Source organism: Triturus cristatus, chromosome 6 (genome assembly GCF_964204655.1).
Source record: "Triturus cristatus chromosome 6, aTriCri1.1, whole genome shotgun sequence".
Taxonomy (NCBI): domain Eukaryota; kingdom Metazoa; phylum Chordata; class Amphibia; order Caudata; family Salamandridae; genus Triturus; species Triturus cristatus.
This window is the reverse complement of record NC_140589.1, coordinates 728233539-728251923: the sequence shown is the minus strand read 5'-3', so window position 1 is coordinate 728251923 and position 18385 is coordinate 728233539. Positions and strand designations below refer to the sequence as shown.

General features: G+C 42.5%; 1 long non-coding RNA gene across 1 annotated transcript in view; it reads left to right on the top strand.

Annotated features, from left to right (window-relative positions):
• Nucleotides 1-9256: 9256 nt before the first annotated feature.
• LOC146817781 (uncharacterized) overlaps nucleotides 9257-18385 on the top strand; it is a 152675-nt gene continuing 143546 nt past the window's right edge. The window contains exon 1 of the long non-coding RNA XR_014962589.1: nucleotides 9257-9367. This is a non-coding gene — a long non-coding RNA (uncharacterized LOC146817781). The remainder of the gene's footprint in view (nucleotides 9368-18385) is intronic.

Here is an 18385-nt window from a genome sequence, read left to right as displayed (position 1 = left end):
TCTTTCTTTCCTATTATTACTACTCACCTCCTTTTTTACTTCTCCATCTGCATATTTTCTACCTCCTTATAACTTACTTTTACCTTCCAGAGTCTACTTTGCCTCTCTCCCAACTTCTTTCCTCTTTCGCTCTCTCTCTCCTTCTCTATCTTGTTAAATTCTATCTCTCACTAGTTCACAAATCACGAAATCCTTGTTCTTCTCTGTATCTCACTTCTCTATTTACCCCTCTCTCTCCAGATATCTCCATATCACCTCATCCTATCACACTCTACCTCACCTCTGTTTCTTTCTCAGGCCTCACTCCTTACTCACGCCTACTATATCACTAACGCATCCCTCTCTCCTTTTGCCTCTCCCTATCTCTACATCCCTGTTTATCTAACCCCTCAATATCTTCTCCCTCTACCTCACCTTCTCCTATCTCTCCACTCTTTCAATACAACTTTCTCTTTACCACATGTTTTTACCTTATCTCTCTTGAAACCTCACAAGTCCCTCTGCCACTCTCTGTGCCTGCCTCTACTTCTCTACTCCCTCTCTCCATACCTCAGCTCTTTTTACCTTACCCCTCCCTCTGCACTTCACTGCTCTGTTCTAATCTGACTCACCACTGTGCATCTCTTGTCCACGTAATTCTCCTCATAGCGTCTTCTCTCTTTACTTAAACTCTCACTCTCCAGCTCTCCATTCGTCATTTTCCTTTACCTCTATCATCCCTTGCTCTCTACCTCACCACTCCCTACCTTCCACCTCTCCCTATCTCAATTCTCTCTCTGCTTCTCATCTCTCTCATTAACTCATCTCTCTCACCTCTCCCTCTCCTTCTCCCTCTATCCCCCAATTTAATCTCGTGTCCTACCTTAAAGTTTCCTTTGCTACCTCACCTCTCCACCTCACCTATCTCTCCTGTTTGTACTTAGCTGAAAATAGGTAACAGATTCAAAGATGTTGGAACAAGAAGCCCACAAAATATGACTTTTGTGGGGCGTCAAACTCCTTAAGATGGTACTGTATGGGACAGACATTTGGCCCAGCTACCGCAGACCAGACTCAAATTTTCTTCAAAAGGAGGATAAATATGTTAACTGCAAGCCCTCAAATGTTGTTATTAATTAGCATTGAAAACTTGAAAAATTGAAAACGATAGCAAGTTCAGCCTTCCCATTTCAGTACAGATTTTTGCATCTCAAGCGCTTTAACCTCGCTCTTCTCTTACCCTAACCTGATTTTTTAGATTTACTTTTTTTTTTATTTTTTTTTTTATTTGCAACTGTTTAGGGAAAAAAAAACAGATAACTTTCCATTGTTAATTGCAGAGATAGAAATTCAATTTGAACATTTAACTTATAAGACAAAATAAATGCATAAGAATTACATTTGCGTTAAATAAAAATCAAAGAGATATTCCATGCGCGTAATAAATTCATACATTTGTATTATTATTTTTCCATGTTTCTATTGGTTCCCAGATCATATTGCCTAGGGCTCGCGCCTTTTTTCCTTTACATGCAAAGATAGCTTTCTCCTGGTTATATATAGCCAGCAGCCTAGCTAGCCAGACCTGGAAATTGGGAGGATCTGTGTCTTTCCAACGAGCTGTTAAAATGATCCTATAAATCGCTGTCCCTAAAAACAGACAGATTTCCTCTCTATTTGTATGGCCGAGTGTATTGTCGTAACCCAACATATATAGGGTGGAGGATTCGGGTATTGCGTGTCCAAACACAGCCTGCCAGAATCCGGCTATCATATTTCTTAGGGGAACGAGCTTGCTGCACTCATATAACATATGGAGTAGATGTGCCCCGTTTTTTCCACATCTCGGGCATTCTGAATTCACCCTTTTCCCCCAAGAGCATAGCTTAGATGGTGTGAAATACAAATCATATATGGTCTTATATAACTGAGCTTTCAAATTAGATGAGACAAATAATTTATTTGAAAGGTATAGTGACATATCAATATCTACATTAGGATTATGTAAATTGCGTGACCATCTCCTTTCCGTATTTTCCAGGTCATCCTGCTGATTTTCAATTAGAATTGTATAAAGAGTACCAATCTTAGTTGTAGATTTGGCCATACATTCAAATATGGGAATATTACACATAGAGACATCAAAACTCCTTGATTTTAAGATTGTGTTAATCTGAATGAATTTAAATATGTTATTGTACGGGATAGAGAATTTATTTTGTAGGAGTTGAAATCTGTTAGTATTGCCTGGTAACAGAAAGTCCCCTAGCGTTAGAACTCCCAGATGTTCCCATCTTCTAGCCATGCCGTCATATATATGTTGTGGCAAGGCTGTAGAGTGCCACAAAGAGATGTGCCTATTATATTTAGGTATGTTAAGATGACGTGTTATTTTCTTCCAGGTGCCCCAGGCACTAGTTATGATCTTAAATTTAGTTTTCTTGTAATAAGAGGGTTCTTATTGTTTTACAAGAAGACCATTGGCCTTATCTCCTATAAGAAGCTCATAGATTGATGGTATGCACTTATCATCTATTTCGTCTTCTGGTGTTTTAATAAAGAGTAACATGGTCATCTGATGAATCATGGTGGCCCATAGATAAAATCTCAAATTCGGGACAGAAAGACCGCCTCTTATAGTTGGAAGGGAGAGAAAGCGGATTGATCTCCTTATTTTCCCGTACCCCCAAATGAATCTAACCATACGAGATTCCAGGGCCTTAATAAACTTATCATCAATTAGTAATGGAATTGCACGAAATAAATATAAGACCTTAGGTAGTATATTCATTTTAAGAAAGTTCCCTCTTCCAATAATTGATAAGTGCAGACCATCTATCCTTTTTAGATCATCCTTAATTTTTTGGAGGAGGGGATCATAATTAATTTCAGTTATTTCCTCTATTTTTGAGGATATCCGAATTCCAAGATACATTGCGCTATCAACTCTACTTGAATCAATGAATTGGGTGTTATGAGTGCAGATAACCATTGTTTTATCTCTATTTAAAGAGTATCCAGAGAGGCGACCATACCCCTGCGTAATCTGTTCAATTGAAGATAAAGCCTCAGCGGGATGAGTTGTTATTATGGCCACATCGTCCGCATACGCGAGGACTTTGGTGTCGTATGGCCCTATTGTAACAGGTTTAATAGACTGTGTTGTTAACAATTTCAAAATTAGAGGGTTTATATAAAGGGCGAAAAGAATCGGAGAACATGGGCAACCCTGACGAGTACCTCGAAATATGTCAAGGTACCCAGACTCAAGACCCATTGCCACAACCTTTGCCTTTGGCGTAATATACATAGCCTTTATGGATTTCATGAGACAGGGCCCAATTTTATTTTGCTCGAGTATCGCCCAGAGAAATGCCCATGAAACCCTATCAAAGGCTTTCTCTGCATCCAGAAGGATCATCGACATCCGGCCGCCCGAGACACCCACGGCCTCGAACAGGGCAATGGCCCGACGGATATGATCCGTGGTGCCCCTGCCCGGAACGAAGCCATGCTGCCACGGGGAGACCAGACGCTCGACGATCCCTCCGAGACGATTAGCTAGAATCTTAGAGTAGAGCTTCGAGTCTGAATTTATCAGAGAGATTGGGCGGTAGGATGTGGTCAGATTGGGTGGTTTGTCTTTTTTAGGAAAAATAACTATATTCGTTTCCCGCCAAGAATTAGGGGAGCTGGCACGTAACTGAATACTTATAAATAAGTCTAGAAGGAGCGGTTTTGTGATATTATCGAGAATTTTATATAGCTCTAAGGGTATTTTATCTGGGCCGGCAGCCTTGCCTGGAGCAAGCTCGGCAAGGGCCGTTTGTAGCTCTAGTAAAGTTATGTCTTTTTCTAAATCTTGTATAGTAGCTTCCTCTAGTCCTGGGTTGTCTGCTTGCTCGATTGCCCACCTAATAAGTTCATCCTTAATTGTTTGAGGGTCAAGCATATCCTCGTTTTGGTAGAGTATTTTTTGAACGCTTCTAAGATAGCATCGGATGTTGTATGATCTTGACCGTCTACCTTAATACTTGCAATTAAATTTCGGGATTGTTTTTGTCTAGTACGGAGAGCGAGCTGCCTGCCAACCATCTCACCTGCCTCGTATAGCTCGTTGCGGTGGGATTGATAAATCTCTGCTGCTCTCTTAGTTAGTCTACTATTGATTTCCATTTTAAGAATTATCATTTCGTTTAAAATCTGACCTCCATCTCCACCTTGCATTATTATAGCCATATGTTCCTCCTCCTTGCCAGCTAGTTCTAGAAGAAGTGATTCATTAGTTTTAGCCAGCTCTTTCTTTTTTCTGGCTACATAACTTATTGTTTCACCACGAATTGAAGCTTTTAAGCAATCCCAGACCACATCCCGTGGGGCACTAAAACGATTAGCGTCTATAAATCCCTGTGCCCATATCTTAATGTATTCTACATAATCATTATCAACTAATAATTTTCTATCGAAGGACCAAGTTGATCGTGGTCTTAGAATATTATTAGTCTTTAGTGTGAGTATTAGGGGATTGTGGTCCGAAATGATTTTTGGAAGTTTATTTATTTGCACCTGATTGAGCTGGCTACTTGTCATCCAGATATAATCGATGCGGACATATTTTTTATGTGGATGTGAAAAATAAGTATATCCCGGATCTTGATGTTGTATCTTGTCCCACACATCGACTAAGCCTAGACTCTCCTTTAATTGTAGTATGGCTCTATATACTTTCGGTTTGTATCCCACATATTTGAATTGCTCATGAGTACATACCAGATCCCGGTGGGTCAACGAAATATTGAAATCTCCCAAAAAAAATAATGTGGAGGGCCATGATGCTAATTCCAATTCTAAACTGAAAAAAAAAGAAGGATCGTCGTGGTTGGGCGCATAGATAGAACATATAGTGATACCTACTTTAAGCTCGACAATCACCCACCGGCCAGACGGGTCAACTGTCTTACGTAGAGGCGGTCCTAAAAAAGATTTTGCCAATATCGCTACTCCCCTTGTTCTAGTAGTATGGGTAGTGCTTGCCATTAGGTCGAACCCAGGAATCCTCAATGTGTTTCTTTCTACCCAAGGAATGTGAGTCTCTTGGAGACAAACTATATCAAACAGATTATGGGAAATCATACCCCACATTCGATCTCTTTTTCCCTTATCATTAAGGCCCGCTACATTCCAAGAACAAAGTTTTAAGCTAGCCATAGTTTACGTCTACTGACCAATCCAGCTCAACCATATGACCAAATTTGATAAGAATAATTACATAAAATCCATTTCTAGCTCTGCTTTTATTTCTATAACTACAGTTGCATTTTTTGTATATTTTCGCCCCCCTGAGTCCCAACCTACCCCCCAACCCTCTCCCCTCCCTCCCTCCCTCCACCCAGCCCCCCCACCCCCCTCTCGGCAGGGCAATTAGACTCCATGAGAGTCTGTAATGATGGACGTGCAGTGAAAAGGCCAGTGCTCACCAATAAATCTATACCCAACTTTAATTTAAATAGAAGTTCATTTAAACATCAATTAACCGTAAACGCTAAGAAGCTAAATCTCTGCCCTTAAAAAGTGTCGAGATATTCCTTGGCTTTTATCTCAGAGGTAAAAAACTTAGTCTGATTGCCATTGATAACTTTCAGGGTAGCCGGATTAATCAAGAATGCCTGAAGTTTTTTATCTTGAAATGGTCTAATGAGTTGGCGAAGACGCCACCTCCCCTCAACCGTTACATGACAAAAATCAAGGCGTACAAAATAAGTTATGTTGCCACTAGTTTTTTTTGCCTCAGGCCTAGCTTTTTCCCATATCGCTTGTCTCAGCAAAAAATTGCCGAAGTAGACCAATATTGCTCTTGGATATGCCCCTGGTTTAGGCGTGCCTCTCATATTCAAAGGTACGCGATGAGCGCGTTGTATCTCAGTGTCCCAGTTCCAGTTTGACAACTCTGGGAGAGAGTCTTGAAGCAGGGGCAAGATGGCGGCCGCCTGAGACCGCAGTGCAGTGAGCTCCGGCTGGTGCTCATCAACAGACTCTACGGGCTATGCGACGATTTAACATATAGGATTTATTCACGTTAAGGAACAGAGGGATGTTGCTTGAGGATTCACTTGACAAAAATGGGAATGAAATACTGTCTAAGACTCGAGTTTCTATTTTCGCTACAGCGATCGGTCTCTCTATAGTCCGGTATCTATGTAACTTAAGCAAGAACTACAAGAATTGCAAGACCCATACACAATCTCACCTGTCTGATACTGAGGTCCAGCTGTGTAATATGATGGCTCCGAAAAATGCTCTAAAAAATACAACCTCCGCCACCATGAAACAAAAGGAAGCGAGAATGACTAGGCTGATCGTTCGTGATACAGTGGAGGCTCCGGCTGCAGGAATAATAGAGAAGATTTCATCTAAAGGTCCGAGCGGCTCTACCCGGAAAAGCGGGCAGAATGTCTCTTCCGTGATTGAACTTCTCCGTGGGATTCCGGCTCGTTCTCTTCCGGGTCGAGGTGAGCAGTGCAAGTCTCACACCCGAGACGTGTTGGAAGCTGCTGAAGCCGACGCGAGCGCTGACCAGAAGGGAAATGACAGCTGCATTAGCGACGCTCCTCCAGAGGAAAACAGACGGAGTCAAACACAGAAACTGACGGTGAGAAGGGGTGAAGACTCCAGGGGCCCTGTGGGGGGGGGGGCAATGACGAGACACAAGCACAAGCACCCACAAACAGTGTATTGAATGGGAAAATTAATGACAGTCCTCATTTAATTACAACTCCTAAACCTGGAACTCTTAAACCTGGAAATAATACCTCTCTAATACCTCATCTTACCCAAATAAATAACCCGGAAGGTCGACAAACAAAACATGTTGTATTAAGAAATCGGCAGACTACGCTACTCGGATCCGGAATACCAAGTGGAGATCAGAGTGAGGCCGATACAGATAAAGATAAAGAGAGGGATAAAGAACCCAGTGATTTTTATTCCTTCTCTGATGAGTTGGGGTGGTCAACCGATACTACATCTAACTTGTCTGAGTCAAGTGATGAAGAAACTAATACCAGCAAAGTTAGAACTGCTCAGAGACTGAGACCTAAACACAGAAAAAGTCGCCGTGATTCAATAGACCTGGCATGGGATTATACCCCTATTAGTGATCCTCCCCCCCTAGGGGCTGTTTCGACACAATTACAATCACAAGCGCCTGTTTCTGATTCTAATCAACACCAAGAGCATCAAGAACATGGTACCACTCAAGATACGATTGCACCAACGCTAGAAACGATTCTGTCAGCCATTGCTTCACATAGGGAAGAGACTTCTCATGACAGTCGCAAGGCTCAAGCAGAGCTACGCAAGGTGCAGGGTGCAGTTCGTAAGCTTTCTAAAAAAATTGATTCTCTCAATGATCGGATGAACGAGATGGAGTCAAGACTAGTAATTAACGAAACAGAAACCGCGCTAAATCATGAGAAGATTGAGGCGCATGATAAGGGACTCTCAGACTTGATGTGGAAACTGGAGGACATGGAAAATCGCCAACGGCGAAGTAATTTACGAGTTCTGGGAATACCAGAGGGAATTGAAGGGGGAGATACCCGCTCTTTCATGGTGAAACTGCTTCAAGACTCTCTCCCAGAGTTGTCAAATTTTTTAGATTTACATGCAGTTCCTAGTTAAATGTACCATCAATATTTTCCCCTTGCCCAAACAATTTGGAGGTCAGATCTAAAAAGGCCTACTCATCTTCAGGCATTTTTTTAAAAATCTGAGCTGCTCCCAAATGACAAGCACCCTTGGTCAGCATTCACCAAGTGTTGGCCACTTTCTATGTTTCACGAAGCAACCTCAGAGAGGATGGGGAGCGTGCTTCGGGTAGAGATTTATGAGCAACACTGGCAACTGCCCCTTGCCCTCCTGAGGGGAAACTTGCAAACAATGGTGGTGTTAGTCATGATGGGAAGGTGTTTTTCATTGTTAAGAAAATCCCATTGTTGTTCCCATTGTTGTTGTCTATTTTTATATTATAGCAGAGATTATTCTAAGAAGAATGACTTTTTGATCATTGCGAGTCAACGTGCATGTGCACGCTTACGAAAGGGCAGGATCTTTTTTTCTTTTTACTTACCCGTGCAGGACGGATGGGTAAATAAAAAAAGTAGTGCAAAAGAGCTGTTTTAAAAAAATGTAATAAAGGGGAGGTTAGGGCATTGGTAAAGCAACACCGCAGGCTGGGGGAGAAGCAACACGAGGGAGAGAACACAGGGACAAAGGGAGAAACATATGCTAAAGAGAGCAACATGGAGCACAGGGGAGAAGCACACAGGCAAATGTGTGCAACACATGGAAAACAAATGTACTCTCATGGAGTGCTTACACAGAATGAAAAAAAATAGAAGCGAGCAGAGAAAGCAGATAAGCCAGCCAATCAAGGAGATGGTAAAGAGGCTCTGCTCCATGGGCGGAACAAAAATATTATGGACAAGCTGAACCAAGGAAAGCCATCAAACAGAAAGCAAGCAAATAAGAATGAGGGTAAAGCCAAATAATGCTAAGCGATTGGCTGGCTGCATGTCCCTGTATGATCTATGTAAGCCCACAATATTTCGTTCTCAACCAGACAGCTTACATTGTCTGGTAGGCTCAACCTAAAAGTGAACAAAATTGTTTTTCCTTACAGTCTCATCTTTTACCTTCGAAACCAAGAGAAAATGTATCTAATCAACAACAAAAGTAGTGTGAATCAGTTTGTGTCACGTTTTAACTGGTGCAAAACAAACATTTGCTGCATCTCCTATATAAAAGCGGGAAATATGATGCCAACCATTTTCTCCAATTAAATTGAAGCTTGTGCATTCATTGCTTCAGATAATGTCATACATTTTGGGTACAACCACCTTTGCTGTATGCCACTCTGGCACTGATGATCCCTATAAATACAATCAGGTGATTTCACTGAGTATGTGACATTCTTCTTATATTGAATATTATAGAGTCTGTAATTCCTTTTAAATTTATATAATTCAAAATGTTGGATAACGTTTCTTTTCATGTTTCTATGTAACAAATTGAATGGTAGTCCATCAACTGTTTTTATCATTGACTTTCTACATTAGCAATATATACTCCTCTGTTTTTTTCCGCCAACGAGAACTATTGTTGCCCAGATGCCTCTCAAGGGAGACAGACCGGGGCACGCGCAGCGATCGAGGTCTGTGGACGCGCACACACACAGACACGCGCGCGCACACACCCCGCCGCTGCCGACCCCCCTCCCCGCATCCGCCTAACGCGCGCGCGCACTCACCTGAAATACTCATAACATACTGCACTGATGACACGAAGGCCGGCTCCAAAGACCCCAGTGATCTTGCTTCCCCTCACAATTGTAAGTGTTCATCATTTTAACGTCACTTCTCGTATTGACTTTAACCCCTCGGGCTTGGCTGCATTTTCGCGCACTGAACCCGGGTGATTGGTTGGCTGGCTTGCGGCAGGTTCCTGAAGTTCTTCACCTTGCAACATACCAGCAACGCTCAGACGGCCTGTCTGGAGGGGAGATTTGAAGCATACTGCGACCGGGCCGTGTGGGCTGCGCACACGGGCAGAAGGGAGGGGGGGCTACAGCTGACGGAGGGCTCTTGTGCACCGGATTGTTTAGTGTTGAGTCACGCTGAGAGCAGGCCAGTCTGCGCAGTCGGATCTCCCTGCTTCGAACCTGCATTGCCTGCTCTTCCTGACTACAACCTGCACATGTGCTTCGAAATTGCGCCTGCTTGCTCTCCATCAAAATGGCACCGTTTGATTTCTCTTCTTAAGGACCGCATAACCACCTCTCTCTGCTTCCGAACTGCAGTCCGACATCGAGTTCTTGGTGTCTCAAACCAGGCCTTCCCTGCTGTCTCTCTCTGCTTCAGACCAACCCATCTCTTCTTCCCCTACATTGGACCGGAGCTCCCTATTTACGACATGGTTTGCTCCCTGCTTCGACCATCCACTGCATGTTCTAGCCACCTAAGTGTACCTACCAGCAGCGCGCTTTCCCGCCAACTTCCAGTGCCTGCACTCCCGAACCTGCACCTCCTGCTCTCTCTACCGCAAACCTGCACTGTCTAAATTATTAATCCTACACTGCCTGTTCTCTTTGCCTCAAACATTGAATGCAAAGTAAACGGTGGTGTCAGTGGTTGGACTACGGGAGTGATTGAGTAGACTGGGACAGAGGTGGCCGTCTGAAGCTAAAACTTGCACAGCCTGAAAGTGGAGCCAACTGAAGGGAGTGTGTGGCATGGATACATAGTGTACAGTACAGTCCTAATTAGAGAACAGGCGTAGGACGTGGAGAAGTAAAACATTAAAAAAGAATGGATATTTAATGAGGCACTTTTTAAAACAACACTCCCGGTCTAAGGATGCGTCTGTCTGCTCCCCCGGTGACACGAGGCATGTCACATGGCAGCTTCTGTTGAGTACATGGTGACGTCACTGGGGGATCACTACTGCTGAGTTGTTGTTCCTAGCTGTGCAGATTTGCACAGGTCCACAGCGTCAGAACGGTTAGGACATGGTCTCAGACAGTAGCACTCTCTCTCCAGAGTGTGCCCTGAAATAGGCCACTCAACACTGGGGTATGCTCTCAGTGGTGTACAATGGCGACCACTGAAAGTTATTTTTGTCCAGAAGAAAGCCTCTAACCTATGTAGCATGACCTAAACACATGTAGTCCAGCAAAAAACACTCAAAAAACATGTTTTCGACCAGTGGATGCAAATTGTGTTTTTCTTTCCCATTAAGTCTTAAAAACTTGTTACTTCTGTTGTTACACAGTATATCTTATTTAGCCGGTAAAAATAGTTTCTTTGATGCGTTTCTCCTGCTGCAGGCATGACATGCTTTCCTACAACATGTAGTGCCATGTGCACTTACACTTTTGAAGCAGCCCAGGGCAATAGCAGCCGCTTCTTTCAAAGGAAATAGGTCTTGCATTTACAGGACAGGAGCGATTGCCATTGTAAATGACAATGGCTTTCATTTATTTGTTAATTATAACAACAGATAAATAAAAGGTATTATCATTTGCAATGCCAATAGCTTAAACTCTTGCTAATGCGAGACCTATTGCATTGAAAATGCTTGTTAATATCTGGGATACACCCTGTCATACATTGTAAGGACGTTGCAATCCATTGAGTAGTTCTGTGACTCTATAGAGGAACGAGGCGAAGAGCTCAGTTCCTTTATAGGGTCTTGTAACAACAAGGTGACTTGCAATATTTTTTTTAAGTATGCGAATGGGTACTTTATTCCTTATAATAGATGATCACACCATCACCCTTCTGAAAAACTAAGCAGATTCTTGCTGTCTTGCTTTTTATCTGGGAGAGATAGCACAGTTGTGAGTATGAAGAATAAAAGTAGAATCTGTCATGCAAAATGAAAAGAACCAAAATGCAGTTAAGTGGTTGTTGCAAAAAGGTACTAGAACCAGTTTAATGTATATCAGATTAAAAACCTGCTGTAGCTCACATACAGACAAGTTCTACCTTTCCTGTATTGACGTACAGATAAAAAAAATACACATGTAAAATTACACATAAATATGTCACTTCTGCTGATCAATGATCATTTTAGAAAAATAGATAATAAGAATCAAAAGCCAGTTTTCCTTGTTTACATTTCATTTGTAGTTATGCTTTGCAGCCTGTCTTTCACCTTGGCTGCTGGCACCACTAGCAGGCGATTTTTTGTCAAAATCCAACTGTAATAACGTATTACACTCGGGCACCTATTATTAAAGATGACTAGAGACCACAACTCAAATATAAGAAGGAAATTAGAGACACGGGGATTGCAGGCTCCTATGTATTATTAACACCTTCTTCAGGAGGGATTGAGAACTATTGTTCCAAATGGACTTTTATGGTTCAGGTCAATAAAATGAACGTTCATTCACATCCCAGTTGGATGTTTTAAATCCAGATGCCATTAACCTGATGTTCTGCGGTAAAACACCAGTGCAAAAACATCTATAATAACGTGCAGGTTAATGAATGTACAGAGCCATGGCAATGTGATATTACCTGGGAGTGCATGCTTCCATGGGCATTCCAGGGTGAATATGAACTGGAAAGTTTGGTCACAATTGTGTGAGTTGTGGGCATTCACAAACCTTTTCTCACTCCGTTTCTACCCTGGATACTATTAAAGATTGACTCTTCTTAATGGAAGGAGTAAAACCATTTTCAGGGTGAAACTGGGCATGGAACACCCACAAAACTGGAGGGGTAGTGAGTATTTATATTTGCATAATTGTATACTATGGGCAATGTGCCAGAGCTTATGTTTGTGAGTACTCCTGGGAGCTGCATTTTTTTGCAGCTTTGCGTGAGCGCTCCTTGAATATTTTAGGAATTCCGAAAATGTGTAAATCTACACCCCAAAATCAGTGTAAACCTACGGGTGTAGATTTTCTGTGAAACCGTCTCATTTTCATACATTGAGTTGACTTGTTCTTGTAAAAAGCCATAAGGCATGCACGCGTAAACACTACATGATTCACAAAAGGGAACTGATATGCATGTTTTTGCACAGGTTGACAAATGAGTGTGTAAAGTAAGCACATCGAGCCTCATTTACAAGCCGATTGCGCTGCTGGTGTGTAATTTTTTGTTACGCACAGGCAGCGTAATGGGCTTGCCCATATTTACAAGGCCACATAAAGTCACCCTGCATGACTTTTCACGGCCCTGTTAATATGGGCCCCTTTCACACATTACTCTGCGTGAAATGGGTGTTCCATGGGTGTTGCTGTGGGTGTTTTCCGACGCAACATCCATTCAACCTGACACAGTCCCAGATTTACAATGTTTTATAAAGCTGGGAATGCGTCAGAATCCTATGCCTCTCCATGGTAAGCGTAGGTGTGGTGCAACAAGGAGAAATGCTTTTATTTCTACTCATTTTTTCCTCTTTCTATGCATGCTGCATTCTGCAGCACACATAGAGAGAGTAAAATGTCATCAATGATTGTTTTTGTGCAGGAAGGTAACCTTCATCGCCACAAAGCAGGCATCGTTGAAACATGACGCCAGGTTGTCTGCATTAGCACATTATGTTATAAACACAGGGAAAACCCAATTTTCCCCTTGAGGCTTGGCCAAGCAATAACAGGTTAAGATGCCTACAAGGGATTTTATTTAAGAAATGAAGTATCCTATTATTTTTCAGAAAGTTACTCTACGGGTGAGTCTACTAAGAACAGCCACCACAATATCAATCAATCAAATCAGAAGATTTAGTAATTATATAAAAAGCACAAACACGGGAATATCTTATATGTAATACGTAGAAATGTTATATGTATAAATCAAGTTAATTGGCACATGGCTGCTGTATGTGTGCGGGCGCACGGGAGAAGGACAGGAATATCTTGTAGATATGGCACATTCCTGCCATTTTATTTTGACACACGGCAGTGCAGAAGGATGGCATGCTGCGCTGCCGTGCATCAAAATATAGTAAATGAAACCCACCATGTGTAAATGTAGTGCACCTTGAGTATCAATGGGATTGGTAAAGTAAGCATAGCCAATGGGAATGTTAGAAGACTGCCAATGAAATGCAATTCACACAATACGCATTTTAGTTACTTTCAGTCTTAGATTGGAATAAGTTATACATGATCGGTGCAGGAAATGTGGGCACGTGCACTAATCAGTCAGGTTCATCTAGGATATGTGTAGGAAAGGAATCCATTTATGTAAGAATTTGCTTAGTTACAAGAAAAAAGTAACAATTTAAAAAAATTAATTGAACTTGATGTTTATCAAACAAGTATCATATATTGGGCTCCCTATTTTATGGTATTTATTTTTGGGACATTTCCATCTGTATTTATCCATTTTTTTTTATCCATATTTATTATGGGTTTTGTGAAAAAAATAAAACTGAAACTGGTATATTTCCACATTTATTTAACCAATAAATAGCCAGTCATGCTTGAATGCCTGCCAGGTTTCAGTGATATGAACATCCCCAGAAGATAAATCAATGCCCTTATATGTAAATATGCACATTTCAATAATAGCCTTGTGCATATCTACTGCTGTTTAAGCCTCTTTACTAATACTCTTTTTTTTAGACCCACTTACCTATCAATCTGCACAGTTATAGGCCTGGCAGTCATGGCAAAGTGTATTTAGAATCACTCAAAAAGCACCCAATTTCTGTTTTTATCCACATTTAAAAATAAATACAGACAAGAAAATCAATGGTTTTCTGTCTGTATGTATCTGTAAAAATCAGTAAAAATGGAAAAACAGGGAGCATTAATCATAAACAAGTGACATGCTTAAGATGAACATACTTTTTGCATAGTGTAAAGGCTCTTATAGCTAGATAACTTTGTGAGCAAAAAAGGGAAAATACAGATAAATCCCTTATGGACTTGGTTTGTAAATGTTTCAGGGGTGTCTCCTTTGCAATGGCGGAAGAGCGACACCCCACTACCGGGCTCAGAGCCAGCAACTGCACATCATTTTATTTTTCATTTGCCGGCTCTGAGCCAGCTTGTGCAGGGAGGGGCGTGGCGGGGCACGGAAGGAGGAGTGCTATGTTTACTCACTAAGTGTGCATATGGGGAGAACTGTGCTGGGATGAGAAGCAGTGTGCTCCCACCCCCCTTGTGTTTGGAAGGCTCCCTGGAGCCAATGAACTGACGAGCTCTCCTGGGATGCACCTGTGTGCCAGTGGAGTGGTGTGACCTGTGAAGACTTGGGCACTATTTCAGCAACCCCTGATGCCTTTTCTCTGTTCTACATTATTTTTGCTCTCTACTGTTGAAGGGCTAAACACAGAAACACGTGTCTAGAGATAACAGCACTACCTGTACCAACTTTGATGAAGAATTTAAGCAACTGTGAAAGTAAGCGTACTGCATTTACCATAATGCAATGGAGAGAACTGTGCTGGGTTGAGAAGCAGTGTGCTCCCACCCCACTTGTAAGTGCGCATATGTGTTTGGTTAGCCGTCTCAGGGCGACCAAAACACACATGCGCACTTAGGTTTCTCCAGCCCAACTGCATTGAACAGCCAGGCTGGAGAAATCCCCACAGACTCCCTGGCCAGACCGGAGCGTCTTTTCAGCCCGCTCAGGCCAAACCCTGCGCTGCTCCCTTAGCAGGGCAGTAGAGCGGGGATTGGATGGGGGTCTGTCCCAGGGGCTCGTGGTACCAGGAAGAGAAGAGGAAGCACGAAAGGGAAGCGGCTTCAGGTAAGTTCTTTTATTTTTATATATTCTAACACATACCGCCGCGTGCTCCACCCCCCCACGATCCCCCTCCCATGTTTCCTCCACCCGCCCACCACCCTTTGCTTGTGGCGGCCTTCACTGAAATATTTTGCCACAACTAAGTATAATTCTAAAAAACATGAAATGTATACTTTAAAATGTCCACGTTCTGACTAAAATCTTCTAGGTTATTTTTCTTTGCATGGACATATGTAAGACTACGCCTGTGGTAGGAGTGAAAGGGAATCTGCGTATTTCGTGGGGGTGTGGCAGAAAGAGCTTCTGTGCATGGAAGGTTCTTTTTTTCCCTTTGGAACCAATAAATAAAAAGACCAGTTTTCTACATGATTTACATATGCTTATATTCAATCTGGTCGAAAATACACTTAACTAAAAAATACAAGTAATCACAGGAAGTGTCTCTGACTTTTGTTGTAAGCGCTGCTTTTTTTACTGGGTCCTAAAGAACAGAGATTCGATAAAGTTACAAGGCTAGAAGTTGAATTAAAGAGGAGAACTATGGGAAATACGGGATTTGGAGAAGAGGGGATTTGGACTTTTGGAAATTTCGAACCTCTGACCCAATCTGACCGAAATTCGAAAGTGAGGAAATGTGTTGCCTGGAGCGCGCGCTCCACTGACAGTTACACGTGTTTAGTCTGTTCGTAGCTTGCTAGCTTCGTGCCTTGGGACTGGCGACAGGGGGATGAGCAAAAGGCCGCATCTGAAGACAAACAGTACATCTTTTGGTAAACACTGCTGGAACTGTTTTCACTTATCTGGCACGGATCTGCCTTTTCGTGCGCCTTAATTTGCCCTTGAAGTCCTGTGTCTAATCATTAGCTGAGCAACCAACAATCTCGCTCACTAGCCGAGCCCAGACTTCTTTTTACGACTGACTTTAATCTTCCGAGTCCATGAAAAACATGTTTCCCCCTATCATAACAGGTTTTCCTTTTTTTCTTTCTTTTTTTTTTCCAAAAAAGTTCTCTTTCAAGTCTAGATTACGGAGATACAATGGTTTTCCTGCAGCTTTCCGAAGAAGAAAGGATTTTTTTTTCTCCATAAAAAGAGAGATTTATGATAGCATTGTATTTCCATTTCAATACCAGAGGCTTTAATAACATGCATATGTATTTTGTTTTAAGGTTCAAGGAAGAAAAAAAGGCCTCCTCATTGGCCTAGAGGAAACACGTCAACTACAGAGGCCTGGCTGGGCCAAGTGGGATATTTTATCTGAACTTCATTCATAAACAGCGGCGTTTTTTTTTCTTTACATGGAAATAGCAGTGTGCCACGCCAGATCGGAACTGGAGTAAGTGCCAGGATTTCCTGATTTGTTTGCATTTCTTCCCAAAACGTTTTTTCTGTCCCCTCCCCCGCGACCCCCTCCCTCCCACCGAGACCGCGACAGAATTAGACTTCCTTTCCCACTTCTGGCACTTTCCAGGCTATTCTTGCCTCGCGCATTCGATGCTTTTCCCTGCATTCTCCTTTGTCTGGGCTTCAGCTGTGGCCCTTTGTCTCGGGAAACAGAGGCAATGAAAGATGCAGGAGTCTCACAATAGGTGTAAGAGCAGAGGTGCCACAGGAACGAAACGTGAAACCCCCCTGCTTGGAAAAACACTTGAACCTGTCCTTCCATTATTCAGCCCTTTGTGGTGCGGCGTGTCGGGTGCCGGTCGCAAGCTGGTGTTACACAGTGAAATGACAAATGACGCCTGCAGAAGAAGTCATGTCGCCGGGTTCATGCTGCAACACCTGTCTGGAGTCACAGGTTACATTTAATGCGCCACTGGTGCACAGGTATGGCCGTCGATTCACCTAAATGCCAGGGGTGGCGGAAGTGGCATAATCTGCCCATTGATTCGATGACATGACAGGAAGTAATGTCATTTTACTCTGACCCTAGTGATTTCACAGGAAGTGATGTCACACGATTACTGACCCCTGTGTCGTTAACAAAAGCGATTCCTGAAATTAAAATAAAAGCTATAAGTGATAAAGTTCTGCAAAGTATATTAGATAAAAGTGTACTTTAGTAATGACCCACATATTGTCTAGGCTAATGTGATGATCTTCCAGGGACGCAGTCTCTTAAAGCCATCAGGGTCGACTAGAGTTTAGGTCAGACTCTTTTTCCCTATTGGCCATTTTTGAGCAGATATTTGTGTCAGGTGAGTTTCAAAACACAATTAAATCAAAATATCTTGCAACTCCTACTCCCTGCTAAACGGCCTCTGAACATAGACATGTTGCGCTTAATGCAAGCACAACAAGCATTGGCATAGCCAATAGGTCTCGCTTTTGGGACCTTATAAGTATTTAGTTATGCAGCACAATATCCTTGGTGCAACAACATCAACTGTTGCATGGCTAAACACTTATAGGGTCCCAAAGGCGTGACCTATTGGCTATGCCAATGCTTGTTGTGATTGCAATCACAACAGTCCTGGGCCTCTAGTTCAAGAATCGTTTTATGTAGGCCCACTGATATATCTAGGATGATGTAGATGATACCTCGGATAATCACCAAAAGCTTTATTTTTACGTTTTTAATGCTGCTGCTTATTATTTCTTCTTCACAATTACTTTTGTCCCCAATTCAACCCCAATTCAGTCTATGTCTGATGGTGGCTGAAGCAACTAAAGGCTCACAGGCTCCACCAACAGATGAAAGTCCAAAACTTAGCACCTTGGGTAAGTTATGTCTTTTTGGTCGAGTACTGTTGTTTTTAAATGAAGAGCTATTGGTTTGAATTAAAACCTTAGATTGGGCTTTGTGATTTCAATGCCTATTGTACTGTAACCAAATGACTATCTCTTACTGCACCCCAACCACCTTCTGTAGACTTGGTCTTGTCCTTCAACCACCACTACCAAAGATTTAACCAGGAGGCTCAGGGCGTGTGCAACCTCGGGCCCCAGGAGGCGCCAGTGAAGTCCAGCGACATGGCAGGGAACTCTTATGATGTCATGGCTAGGATCTTGCAGGGTCTCAGGGGGAAGTACTTTAAAGGTACCATAGTAAGAAGTGGAGGGTTGTCGGCATGGCAGAGATCGCTTGGGTGCTATGGCTGGGACCTCCCAGGGTGTCATAGGAGGTTTCTTGTGGG